The following is a 14,421-nucleotide window of genomic DNA, read 5'->3' as shown; positions in this document are numbered from 1 at the left end:
CGGCCGCACACAAACAGCTCCCTAAAATGCCCCCCTGAGGGACCAGCCCTGTATTCTTGAAAAGTAAGAAGCGCCCTCCAGGAGAAGGCTTTACAGAACGAGTAGTGAATAACTGGCAAGAGAGAAAATAACAAGATAAGATCACAAACACAACTCTATCTTCTTTTTTTCCCCTTCTCCTCCTCAAGCACCTGAGCACAGCTCGCAGCCAGGATACCAGGAGACAATGAGGCGTATTTCTCTTTTCTTAGGGCTCCACTTATTCCTCCCGTTATAATATTTCCTCTGACTTTTTCCGAGTGTCCCCAAAACCTTGAAAAGACTAAAAAGCACAAAAAAAGTCACGGTTTGTTCTCGACTGTCAGTCAGGCCAGTAGACCTACCCAGTCGAGTCTCTAGTGGTGTCACAAAGCACGGCTGGCTATTCTGATGAGCCGTCCAGAGGACGAGTGATCCTGACGGAATGGATGACGCTGATAGTTATTCGGGCGGCGGCTTGTGAGAGAGCTAAACAATCAGGCCACGCGATTATGTTTCGTACGAGCATGACGTGAGATCGAATGACAATACCAGCTCCCTCGCCGTGAGAGTAACGAGGAAAGAGAAGATAAAGAGGCTCGTGTTTGTCATTATGTCTTTGTGATTGGTTCGCAGTGGTTAATCGGTGAATCTTCAACTATGCTACTCCCATGAACACTCACGGCAACTATACAGTAGATCATTATTCTGCTCCTCACAGAGAACTTATATATACAGTGTGAGTAAGCCAGCTAGCATAATCTTAGCTGCTTTAAATGTAAATTGTAAGTGGTATTTAATTACTTTAATTGGCACAGGCTGAGATTATTCATTTAAATGGTACGAATGTTGATTCATGTCATGTTTTGAGCTACAGTACCACAGTCTGTTTTCCCTGTCTGTAGTGATTTGAAGGTGATTTATTATGAAAAACAGTGACTGCCGAAAATGACTGATCTGTAAATGGGCAAATAAAAACGGGCAGCACCAGATATCGCGCTGGTGGCTAATGAATTTGAATGTGGAGTGATTACTCCGCGTCAAACCTGCCTGATTTTGGACTGTCAGCAGTGGCAGTTCTGGATGTTTTGCTGCTGTAGGTGAACTTTGATTCCCCCAAACTGATGGATGATAATCCGGGATGAAATACATGCTGCCCTTGATACATGTGTACCGCTTTCACAACAACATCAGGGTGTATATGCAGGGTGTGTAAATGGGGGCAAACACTCTCTTTCCCACTCCTTTTCCATTGCCTGGAGATGAGGTTGCCTTTCTGTTTTGTTTTTTCTGGTGCGACACGTTCATTGTCGAACCACAGGAAAACGGAAGAGAGCTGCACATACGTCATCAGACTGCATCCGAAAGATGACAAAACTTGTTTTAAACAGGTCTTTATCAGTATTAATTTGATTTTACACATTGTTTTCTTTTCCAGAGCTGATGATGACAGTTGCTGAGCTTTACCAACACAATGCCGATACCAGGAAGGACACGTGATCTTTTCAGAAAACGCCAATGGATGTTTGGTTTTGCTTTACAAAAGAAACGGTCTCAGTTGGGATAAAGAAGAGCTCATGGTTTGGGTTAAAAGAGCTATTTCATTAAAGGGGATCTGTGTGGTGGAAGCTGGTTATTCATTTGTGTAAGTGGACACCCAACAGAGAGAGGAAATACGATGGTTAAAAGAAACCAACGTTGGCTGCCAGTAGGAAATGGTAAATGTCATATTTTTTCTAACCACCCCCTACACCATCCCACCTCCACTCCATTTGCAGGTCCCCGTGGAGGGTCCGCCACATTAAGTGCCATCCCAAACCAATTAGTGGGGACTGGAAGTGGGTTATAGACCCTGCAACATTGATGCCGAGTTCCTGGCCACGTGCAGTGCGGCGCTGAGTTCGTCATGGAAGACGCTCCATGAAAATCTAGGTTCTGTGCGGCAATCCACACAAACTGCTCAAGCAAAGAGGCCGCGGTGTTTTCAAGATCAACCACTTCTTATCTCCTGTTGTTATTGGCCATTTGCTCAAACAACCGATGATGTCATCTTACCTTGACGGACCCTCCCTTCGGCTCAAGAGTCAACTTTAAGAATGAAGAACAAAGCTGGCATGAAGTGGAAAAAAACAAAAATAACCGCCACCGAGTCCCTTCCTCTCTCCTGATATCAATATTGCAAGCTCGCGAGCTGGCGTATGCATGTCACCATCAGTGGAGCCTGGCAACAATGCCTTGAGGATCTCCTGCATTATTCAGAGAGCCCAACAAGCACTAGGGCTCTGCCATTATCTATTTAAATCTGAGCGCCAGCATGTCCCACTGAAAGCGTGTACTTCCACCACCACCACCTGCCCCGCTTACAAGAGATAGAGAGGGCTGTAGAGTGGAGGCGAGGGACTGGTCCATGTAAAAGAGGTTGGAAAACACGCAGAGGGGGAGAGATCAGGAGGCCAAAACGTTACAGGCCGAGGTGGTTGTGGGAGCAACGAGATGAGGACAGCGGAGAAGGAGGAATTAAGGCATGACGGTTATCAGAGTAAGGCAGAGGTTAGGCAAACGTATCGGAATAAAGAGGGGAGTGTAGAAAATGGAGGCAGGGTAAGAAGTGATGGAGGGAGATATGAAGAGGGCATTAGGGAAATCGGCAGTAGATGAGTTTTTGGGGGGGAGTGGAGAGAATATGAGGTGATGAACGGAGCGAACGAAGAAGGGAAGAAGGAAGAAAGAGGAAGGAAGGAGGAGGCATGAAAGGGGCAGGAATGCAAAAAAAAAGCCAAAAGACAGGAGAAAGGGGAAGACAGGATAGAGGGCAGGAAGAGAGTGAGCGAAGAAGGAGAAAGGAGATGAAGAAAGGAATGGGCGACTGAGAAAAAAAGGCAGAAAGAACATTTTAAAAATGGTGCACCTTGAGGAGGGAACTGAGCTAAATGAAATGAATAGCTACAGTATGATGTAGCTTTTTAAAAGTACTCCTCTCTATCATTTCATATCTCTCTCCCTCCCACCTCGCTCCCCACCATCTCCCATTCATCAAATGACTGCCGTCCCTTCATCCTGAGTCATCGACGCAATTGCTCATCCACTCCATTAGACCATCATCCCGCCCTCCTTTATTCCTGCTCTCCCCTCTCCTGCCCCTCCATCCTCTGATCGTCTTCAGGTGAATCACATCCCTCATTCGGTGCTGGCATTAGTGGAAAAAGCTAAGGCTAGACCATAAAAACATCCAGTTATTCAAGTCATTTAATCTGGCATCAATTCTTCTCATATCATTCCCATTTACTTGCCACTGGGGAGAGATCATTTCATATCCAATCAATCAACTTGTTTCAATGATTTTCCATGAAGCAGGCTACATGCTCTGGAGTGAATGATCTATAATCTGAGTGAGTTTACGGCTATTCAGATGTGTTTTCTGACACATGCACTTGCTTTTATTTTCTAAATTTTACCAAAAGTTCAAATGAATGGACCAAAAATGTGTGTGCACCTGCTCTGACGTACACGTGGTGAGGCTAACTAGCCTACTAGCAATGCAGTAACCTGGTGTTAGGCTCCATTTAAAGCTACTGTGAGTGATATATTTTAAAATACTTGTTAAATAGCTCTATATTGCGTGTGTTTGCTAAGTAACCCACGCTCACCTCCTCCCGCTCGTGCAGTTAAAGAGAGAAGACATTTTCTGGTATCCCGGCCCACTTTACCCAATCAGGACAGGGATCTCAATAAAGGGGCGGTCCTGTCTGCTCGTGCAGGGAGCAGCATCCTCCAGAACTTAAGGCTAGTCTTAAGTAGGCCCGGTCTTAGTGATTCGCGTTCATGTGAATGCTACGTGACGATGGCTGTTGCCTAGCAGCAGCATGTGTTTCAGGGATACATTTGTTATAAGAGTGGCGCAGCTGCTTTAAGGAATAGAGCGGCAGAAAGTGTGGGTTAATCTCTTGTGTCTTATTTCACAACTGCTGGAAAAGTGAAGACGCATTGTTTACAGTCTCCCGCAGCCCTGCTAATGTTTTGCTAATCATTTCTTATTTGCAGGAACGTTCCCGGACACTGAAGAATATTAAGAGTTGTACAGCCGCCACAACAAAACACAGTTTTGTGAGTTCAGGGAAACAAGCTGACTTGCTCAGCCATTCCAGACAATGCAGCTCCTCGTTCATATGCCAACAGAGAAGATGCTGACTTTTCACCTGGGACATGTGGCTTCAGTCTCTGTCTGTCAGCAGTAGATCACGTAGGCCAGTGTTCTTCAGTCCTGCTCCCTGGGGCCCCAATTCCTGGATGTTATAGACGTTTTCCTTACTCCAACGCACCTGAATCAAACGATCAGCTCGTCATCAGGCTCTGCTGAAGGCTGCCCGTTCATTTGAATCAGGTGTGCTGGGGCAGAGGAACATCTAAACCATGCAGGGTGGTTGGTTAGGGTTAGACCCAATCAAAACCCCCAAAATGTATGGATCTATTTTATGCATTTCAGGGTTCTTGTTATTTGTTTCTATCAGGCACTGATATAAATAAAGTCAGCTGAATGCTGAGTTTTCTGGTAACTCAGTGAAAGATTTAGCTAATGCCACCTAACAGTTAGCAACAGTTGTCATTTCAGCTGACAGAAATGACTGTCATCGGCTATGTGAGAAGGCCGCTTTTGTTTCTGGCGCGAAATTGACGACTCGTTCCATCAAAAATCACTATAATTACAAAATCTACTCCGTCCAATGTGAGAGCAGAACGCTCGGCAGGCATGGTAACAGTAACTATGGGAGGCGCGGGTTCATTTCTGAAACAACGACGTTCCTGCTTTTACTTTTTACTCAATAGAGACGTTTCAGTTCTGTCATGATAAATAACAGTCACTTCACGGCGTCTTCATAGAAAGAGTGGCTCCTATCAGTTTAATTATGCAGAAAAATGATATGTTTTTCACGACCGAGTGCCTCATGTATCTCCTGCACATAATCGTCAAGGGAACCACTGTGCAACGTGCATATTCCCCTTGGCGTTCACCACTGAAGGTACAGTTAGAATAAGCATTGCAAACAGTCAGCTCCTGAGCAGCATTTCTCGAGCATATAACATCACAGGACGCATGTTTGATATGTCGGATATTGTGAGTCCAGGGACTGAACTGGGTCATATTTTTCATACGCTGTTGAACATGAATGCTCCCCATGAGACTCAAAGTCATCAATCATGAAATTCATCCATTCATCAATCACGCAAGAAGGCATGATTGAAAAACACACACCCCATCCACACACACAAACACACATTCCTCTATCAATATATGAATGATGGATGAACATATGTTAATGTGATTCTTTCCCAGGAGCGCTTGATCCACAGTCCTCAAATCAGCTTCCCCTCCGGCTCTGTTTCCGTCTCTCCCCTGATTTTGGCGTGAAATTCTAAATGATCATTCTGCCGCAGTTCTCCATGCAGCCCGTAATCATTGCAGCGCTCGCTCACTTATTCTGTCAGTCAGGGAGGAATGGAGAGGGCCAGCTGACACCCAACACCCAGCCATCCTCCGCTCCCCCTCACAAACACACACATTCACAAGCACTCAAATAAACATTCGCACAGGCGACCGAAGGCAAACAGACAAACGCGGCGTAGAGAGAAACACCCATGCAGAAAGGGCAACTCGCCTGGCTGGGGATGGGCAATGGACTTGGGCTTGGGGCTTGCTAGGGTGGAAAGGGGAACAATTTCATGCCCAAGTGCATCAGAGAAGAGTACACTGGGAACACGAGCAAACATTTTTCCACCCAGATAGGTTACAGCAATTACCCTCGCCTCTTTAACCTTGCCGCTCGCCTGCGAGCTCTGTTTCAGGTCCCATCCGCAAGACGAGTGGAACACGTGAGTTTGTATTGGATTGTTGGGGGTTGGGTGGGTATCTTTCTCTCCATTACATCATTCTGAGCACGACGAGTGGTCTGTAGATCTATTGTGAGTGTGACAGCGGTTATGAGTTTGGTTTTGACCCGTTAGCCGGAAATATCGGCAGCGGGTGTGATTAAATAGTCGTCATTCCGAGGGGAAATGTGTCAAAGCAAGGCGCTAACGCCACGGTAAGAGTGGCACAGTTACAGCAACAATGGCGATATGCATAAATATGAGGGGGAGCGCTGACAATTAAAAGAGATGCAGGAAGATATGAAAAAGTGTGAATATGAGTGTGTGTGTGTGTGTGTGTGTGTGTGTGTGTGTGTCGCCACCACTCCACAACCAAACCTGGATTAACAATACAGGCCAAGCTATTTTATTAGTGTTTGCTTTGGCGCCAACACTGTGAGCCGGCCAACAGATAGAGAAGGGAGAAGGCCCTTCTGACACCGGAGACAAGATTAGCATTAATATGAGTGCAAACACACAGAAAATGTCACAGTGGTATTGAGCTCGATTCCAAACGCCTCGACCTCTGTTTAAAGCCTATAGGAAAAATGATTTCAGCATTTCTGCCGTTGATTATTTTAGTCGACGAAATATTTCATGCCTGCCCTCCGTTTTTTCCCTTTCAGCTCAGTCAGCTGACTCACTAAGTGTCACCAAGTATAACTGAAAGTGTCTGTATCTCATCTGTATGACACTTGAAATAACAGATATATCTGGCCCGTGTCACAACCTTCAGCGTGATGTCATTGGGTTCATCTTCGCGTCCTGTGGAAAGCTCCCTAGAGAGCCGCCGAAGACATGACACTTTCTAACAGGTTGAGAAGAACTCTCCATAAGAAGTTTATGTGAGCGTCCCCGTAACTTTGTATTAAACAAATGAATTCCTTTTAACTTGTCTTTTTCTTTTTGATGTGCAACAGAGGGGGGTGAACAGGACACGAAGAATTGTTTGTCTCCCTACATGAAGCTTCTTGCAATTTGACATAATTGGTGTGACTCATTCCACTTGTATAGCCGGGATACACAGACAGTAATGCAACTGCTTCACTCCAGTAATCTGTAGAAAGAGTTTATTCTGGTGAATCAACATGAAATGAGCATCACCCGGGGCTATAATGGTTTGTGCAGTTGTACCGAACCGCCACAATACGGGGGGTCACAGTCTGGTGCACGCAGCAGCGCGGAGAGACGTGCGTGCTTTTAGGACCGATGCATGTAAGCAAAAGTGTTTTGTCTGAAAACTTTGAGCCGTTAGCGACACGTGCGGAAGGTAGCACAAGAAGCGCGTGGCCTGCGGGTTAATTAGAGTGTAGTCTGGTGGGCACTGGAGCTGAGGACCCACCTGCGTCCTTTAAATACATTGTTTGGGAACAATTACAAGGTTACCAGTCAGCTAGAACATCAACAGAGAAAAAGACATGGGTGGTGCGTTGGTGCTGCATCACTGTTTTGTGAATGGGAACACATCAGACGTATTTATTTCACTGCTTGAAGTTGTAATTTGTCGGAAATAGACAGATTTCGAAGATAGCTCCAAAACTACAGGTGGCAGCGTGACTGCTTGTGGACTTGCTACTCTTTGCTGTAGCGACTAGCCACCGTTAGCACGTAGTTCAGTGAGCCCTGGAGGAATATTTTCACATCTCTACCAGCATACTCTCACCCGAACCTTAGGATGATCGTGGGACGACAAACCAAGACCGTTTTGGCGAGTTTAACTTCATTACTCACTTTGATAGGAGTGTGTTTGGCGTTAACGAGGCAGTTGAGCTCGTCGCAGTTTGGCAGAAGAGAGAAACTTGAATTCAGACAGTGCACTTTGCTATTTTTTTCTGTTTAGAAAGGAAAATAAACCTTTCAGTTACTGACACTGTGTGACTTCAGTGGACATCTCTGTTACACAGTACGTAGACGTCCTTGCTTAACGTAACATCAACGCCGCTGTTTCTTCACACTGTGCTGATAACGTTTGCTCATTTTTTGGAATGTTTTATACAAATATTCTGGCCAAGCGCAGTAAATAAATGTTTCAGTGTTTTAAGCGTTCAAACATATCAGAAGAAGAAGAATATCAGTGTCCATTTTTTTTTTCTGCTGACGTCTCCGCTCATAAGATGCTCCCTGAATTGACGGAGCAGCATGCTAAGCCAAAGCAGGGAGCACACTGCAGAACCCCCCCCAGGGTAGACAAGATAGAGCCATAAGGAAGACACTACTAATACTGTTATAATACTGTTTTTTAACCTTGAGCCCCGATAGCACTGTAGGAGGCTCGGGCGGTGTGTGGCAGCTTTTGAGTAGGAGCTGTTATGAGTGATGAGGGAGCCATATTTAAACGGACCACCTTGCGGCGAGAATAGCTGTGATTGGTGTGAGACTGATTGGTAACAATGATTCCTTCGGCAGGCTGTCGGCTGATTACAGTTCCGTGTCCCGCATGAAAGAACGCTAAGCTCCATTTTACCACTTCCTCCCCGGTGTCAATGATTTCAGCTAACAACTAGCGACAAAAGTGATCTCATTTATATGACGCCTGCATGAGAGGCCGCTTCGGTCTGCGTCTTTGTGTAATGCAAGACTCATTCTTTCAAAACTGACTGCAATTATAAAAAAACGACTATATTTACTGTGTGAGCGGGGAGTTTGGCGTAGTAACAGCAACTATGTGGGTGGTGGTTGTTGTCTAATGGTTGATTTAATTCAGAAATTTAACGGACATGACTCATTCCACTTGTATCACGGGCAGAAAGGAACGCCACAGCTTCTGCTCGCCTCTCCATATGCATTGTGTTCATGACTAACAAGCTGGGGGTCGGCAGAGTTTCCATCCACTCCACCATTAAACCTACCGAAGCCACTCCGTATTAGACCGACCGAGAATGCACCGGGTTATTTTAGTTTCAATAACGTCTGCTGCGTCCAATCACCTTGTCTCTGCCGGCCTGTGTTTCGTCACGACAGTAATCTCTTTCCTTCCTTCTGTTTGGCTCTGTGAGAAAGATACAGCTGCAGGACAGGCAACATTTTAAATGACTGATGTTACAGCCGCTGATTAACTCAAAGGTAAATGTTATACTGTTAATTAACACAGGCATATTAGCAAGCAAGTCAAATTATACCATGCATCAGTCATGGTTGCCCCTTCAGAACCTGAGCTGAATATTACTCCAGAAAAAAAAAAAAGAAAATTACAACCTGCATCCTGATTATTCAAATTGAGAACCACGCCTACGCCTCTTATCAGTCCACTCCACATCTGATCCTCCAAGCCGACTTTCATCTACCTAAGAGTGCAGTTTACTTCGCATCTGTCATTGTCATTGCACTTTGATTTGTTCTAACGCGGGTTATCATCAGGGGTTTAATGATTTAGCCGCAAAAATGATTCATAAAAACTGACTGGTTGATGTCTGGATCAACCAGACAGCATCTTTTAACCTCAGCCTCCATAAAGCACATGGACGACGGAGCAGGGCTTACTTATATTGTGTCTGTGAGAGCCCAATAAAACCCCCAGCTCTAGAGCTGACGCTCTTTATTGATACGAAATATGCAGAATGGCCTCTTTACGGCTTAACACTCGGCACAGTTTATAAACGTCTAGGGATGAGGGAGAAGCTCATTATTACCAGGGAGGCGACAGAAAGTCAAATTGACCCAAGAATGTCCAGGTTAGGGGTTTGGGTGGTCATTAAAGGTGCAATATGTCAAAAAATAACTAAAAATATCAACAGAATTGGAAGAAATAACAGTTTTCATGCTAGTGTCAAAGACGTTTGTATTATGTTGCAGAGATGTCTGATGAATGATGTAAACACCAACACTTCCACTCTAGCTGCAAGGCTAATTGAGCTAACAAGCTAACAGTAGCTAGTCATTGATTTATTAACAGAATACAATTAGCCCCTATTGTTTGGGAATATAAATTCATCTACTGGCCTATTCTTACATGTTGCAACTTTAAAATATCGCAAGTGGGAGAGAGAGGTAGAGAGATGAGAGTGAAGTAGGGAGGGCAAAAATCTTTCCACGGATGTTCGCAGCACGCCGAAATTGCCTGAGTTGTTCTCATCAGCAGTGCCCATTCAAGTACATTTTAAATGAATGCACTCCACAAACATGGAGGGCAATTCTTGCTCCTCTGCCCTGTACTATCATGCAGTGGTCGGCTTTCGAGTCGACTGTACCGATATGGAAACACTCGAAGCCCTTCACCTTGTCATCCAGACCACTATTGCTTTTCCACCACTGCGGGATTTCAGCACAGAGCTTTGATAAACTGCAGAGATGATAACAAAGCGCTTTGTTGCGAGGAGATACCTTATCAGTGCCAGTTTGTATTGGGGGAAGGAAGTAACGGTGAATTCTGAAAGGTTTGAGTCCGGGGCTGTTAATGGCAGGGAAATCTGATATGACATTGTGCAGTATTTTAAAAAGATGGTCCACAAATCATCACATTTCTCAATAATGCTCAGTGTATCACATCGATCAAGAGCTCACTTTGTGTCAAGTGCAAATTCAGTTTTCCATTTTACTCTAGAATTGCTTCATGACATTAGAAGTAATGTTCGGAAACCTGGGCACCCCACTGAAGGCATCACTTGGATTTGGAAGACGTCGTCACTTTTGTCCAACTGAGCTGGTTGTTTTTTTCAGCCATGCTAACAGCTCTAGGGACGGCAATGTTGGACTGACATTCATGGTCCTCAGAGGATGAGCTGTACTGCCTTTGGTGACCCCAAGTTTGACTTACTTTGTGGAATAATTCTACTGGACAGATTTGGTACAGACATTTGTGGTTTCCAGATGATCAACCCGACAAGCTGCTGGTAGGTTATTATTTGTGATTCTGAGCAATCCATCTCAACAGCTGTTGGATGGATTGCCATGGAGTTTGTCACACGGATTCAAGTCCCACTGAGGATAAACTGTAATGATTTTCATGATCTGGCTTTTCCCCTGCTGTCCTTATCAGATTGAAAAATTCAAAGATGTGCAATTCATGTCTGCAATGCTGCCAGATCACAACCAACAGCCTTTACTGAATCTCTTTCTCCCTTTTCATTCCCCCTGTTTCAGATCTTCTTCTGCTCTCCATCTATCAATGAAGCTTGACCAGCTTGACCGCTTTTGTCCACTACTCTGGTTTCTGAGCAAATATTTGCCAAACTTAGTGTTCTAACGTGACACTATTGCTGAAACAAAAATGGTGAGAATGGTATAATACCTGCTTGAACCAACATCACCATTGTGAGCATGTTAGCAGGCTAATGTTAGCATTTCACTCAGTGTACAGCCTCACATTGCCACTAGCATGGCTGTAGACTCTTAGTCTTGTCGTTAGGCCTGTAAGAGGAATGATCAAATCAATGATGTGCACAATCAGTAGATGTTCTGAGGATATTACGATTGACCAAATCATAATCAGATATTGGACATTAAGCCAATTTGTGCCGAGACACTGTTTGTTTCTGAAGTCATTACACAGAATAATGAACTGAATCCTCTCAGAGTCTGTAATCATTCCATCACTGATCCACGAGGTGTTGCATTTCCCACTCCCCACATCCCTTTTTCCTGGAAGTGTGCGGGAACCTTTATACAGGCGTCACTTAATCTTCGTGCGCCCATCACGACGGAGCACAATTACCGAGCCTCTTATGGCATTGTGAAAAAGAAATAATAGGATCTGTGAAATGCGTGTTGATGTACTAAAATGAGATCTGGCAAACGCATCCATACACACTGCAAGAAATGTCCAGATACGTATAGCCCATTCTCTTTTTTTCCCCTTGGTTTGAAAAACAGAAAATCAATTTTAAGGTCGGATGAGATTTGAAAAAGTTGCAGCGAGCCGACAATTTGATAGCATCATGCTTTCTTAATGTTTAGTATTTCCTGGTGGATGAAGAGGAGAGCGTTTTGGTCAGAGAGAAGATAGGGATTCTTCAAGAATGTTTTTTTTTTTTATTTATGTCCGTTGCATTAGGCGTTGTGGTTTTAAAAGAAAACATTTTGTAGCTTTATAGTGTAAAAGCAAGCTGACACAGGGAAAAAAAAAGAACATTTCCTATTTAACAACACTGTTTTTCTCCTGCCAAACTGACCCGTTTTCCATTTAATGGACGAGATGAGCGGCGTGTCCTGCTGTATAACAGAACATGCCGTCTCATCGCACCATTTTCACGTCTGACAGATTTTTTTACAGAAAAGTGCAATTGATTGCGAGTGCATTTGAAAAGCAGCCCTTTCTGCAAGCTGGTGGTGCAGGCTGGCACGCTCAAGAGGAAGTTCGAGAGGATGTGTGTGTGTGTGTGTGTGTGTGGTGGTGTTAGTGTTGGTGGTTGTGGGGTCAGCTGGCACACTCACTCACTGTACCAGAAAATACAAAAATCTCATCCTGTAGTTGGAATCGTTTCGATGGGATGGGCTTGAGCGTTCAGGCCCCAGTGAGCTACTGAAGCGTTGATAATTTATCTCGCTGACACTGAAAACTACAGTAACTGGTCAGTCAACACTCCGACTCAAATTTGTTATCCAATGATATCTGTTTCATGTCATCTGGTTTTGGAGCCGCACGCTGTTGGATGCGAGGATGTTTAGTCGATGTACTCACACATCAGAGCCGGTTTATGCGTTTACTCTGCACTACAGTTCACAAACACACACACACACACAAAGCCAGATGCAGCCAGAACAATCTGATGCAAAATATTAACCTTATCCGTACAACTCGTGCATTTCCTCACCGTCTGGTACGTCTGGTATTCCTTTAGATGTGACACCACAGGAAGAGGCATCAAAACCACACCTGCACATGTGCTGCGCCTGATCCATATGATCTTTTCACACGTTTTACAAAATAATCCAACTAATGCTGCACAGCGAAGTGAGGCGGTGCCAAAAAGAGGGGCTGGATTTCAGCAGCATGACTGTAACGTACAGGAAAAGGGGCGGTCACTGAGCCAATTCATGCGAAGCCAGATGTTCACGGGCCGAATGGTTCGCATCCCTCACAGAAGCTGCACAACCTTCGCCTCCCTGAATCATCCAAGCACACACTGGTAGAATAATACATGTGCAGCATCATAAACGACCCCACCTCGCCACCAGCAGCGCACAACCCCCCCTTGAGGGATTTTTGGACCGGGGTGGTCCTGAGGTATCATCTCCTCCCTGTCCCGAGCGCCGTGCTCGATGTGCGCGGCTCTCCTGTGATTAATTTAAAGCCGTTATGCACCTCGGCTTCGCACTGTGAACGCGATACTTGTGCAGCCAGAGCGTATTCCTCTCCGGGACATACACACTCACACATATAACACACACACACACCACACGCACGCAGACACATACACGCTTGCAAGCGCGCTTTCACGGTCAGCGAACATTTACGCACAGATGAAAGTCGGCGATCGCCAACAACATCTCCGCGTCTTTCACATATGTGTTTGGAGCTTCCTGCCAAAGATAAATTCGGTGCTTGTGTGTTTTCTAGTCTCTCTGTGTGTGTTTGTGTGTGTGTGTGTGTGTGTGAGTGTGTGTGGAGGAGGGGGGTCGTCCTGCGTTCGCAAATGGCGCAACTTCTCCCGTTTTTCCCGTCAAGTTGACACAGCTGGGCGCCCCGCTGCGCTGACAGCAAGGCGACCAGCCCCCCGATGTTGAACGCCGGGCCGCAGCAGAGCAACCCGGTGTGCAGTCGTTATCTTCTGCACAGGAAGACAAAAAGCCATCTGACAGCCCGCTCTCTCCCGCACAGGAGCACCTGCACCTTCAGCCTTATATCCCCACCCCGCCGGCCCCTGCTCCATCCATCCATCCATCTATCCCTTCATCCATCCAGCTGCTTCGGGAGCATCCTTACCTTAAAGTCGAGGCTTCTCTTCTCTGCGACGTTTCTTTCTTTCTTTCTTTTTTTTTGGTGGACTGATCTTCGCTGTAGTGACAGAAGCAAAAACACACGCCTACTCCGCAGCTCCCCGATCGCCGTGTGGAGGAGAACGAAGGATGGAGGAGCAGCGGTGAAAACCAGCGGTGCTCTCTCTCCCCCTCTCTCTCTCTCTCTCTCTCTCTCTGGTTCACTGGCAGGGATCCCCGCTGAAATATTACCGGCAACCCGATTGGTCCGTGGGATCCTCGGCGGCCCCTCTCTAGGAGGGGCCAAACAAAACCGCGGGGACAGAAGTGCCAACAACGCGCCACAAATAAATCAATCTCACCAGCCATGCAGCTCTAATGTCCAGTATGTGTTCAGTGTGTATTCACACGGAGCCTAAACCACGTGTTTACAATGCGGTTATGCATTTCAAGTTGCACGGTGTGGCAAGTTTTGTCTGAAGTTGGTTGCTAGTCTAATTCTGCAGCAGACTACAGATACATAATATAGTATTTGTTTGGACTTAAAGAGGCGGGCACGATGTAGTTTCGAGCAGATCATTTTAATATTTAAATATGCATAAGGTAATGATACAAACTATATATATATAACGACTGTTTTACTTT

At 45.4% G+C, this 14,421-nt stretch overlaps 1 protein-coding gene across 2 annotated transcripts in view; it reads right to left on the bottom strand.

Moving 5' to 3' along the window:
* Positions 1–13,992, bottom strand: part of dlgap3 (discs, large (Drosophila) homolog-associated protein 3) — a 130,949-nt gene extending 116,957 nt beyond the window's left edge. For both annotated transcript variants that reach the window (XM_030412488.1, XM_030412487.1), the window contains exon 1: positions 13,784–13,992. The gene's annotated coding sequence lies outside the window, so the exon portion shown is untranslated. The remainder of the gene's footprint in view (positions 1–13,783) is intronic.
* Positions 13,993–14,421: the final 429 nt, after the last annotated feature.

This window comes from Sparus aurata, chromosome 3, assembly GCF_900880675.1.
Source record: "Sparus aurata chromosome 3, fSpaAur1.1, whole genome shotgun sequence".
NCBI lineage: Eukaryota > Metazoa > Chordata > Actinopteri > Spariformes > Sparidae > Sparus > Sparus aurata.
The sequence above is the reverse complement of the archived record's forward strand: the minus strand, read 5'-3'. Positions and strand labels throughout refer to the sequence as shown.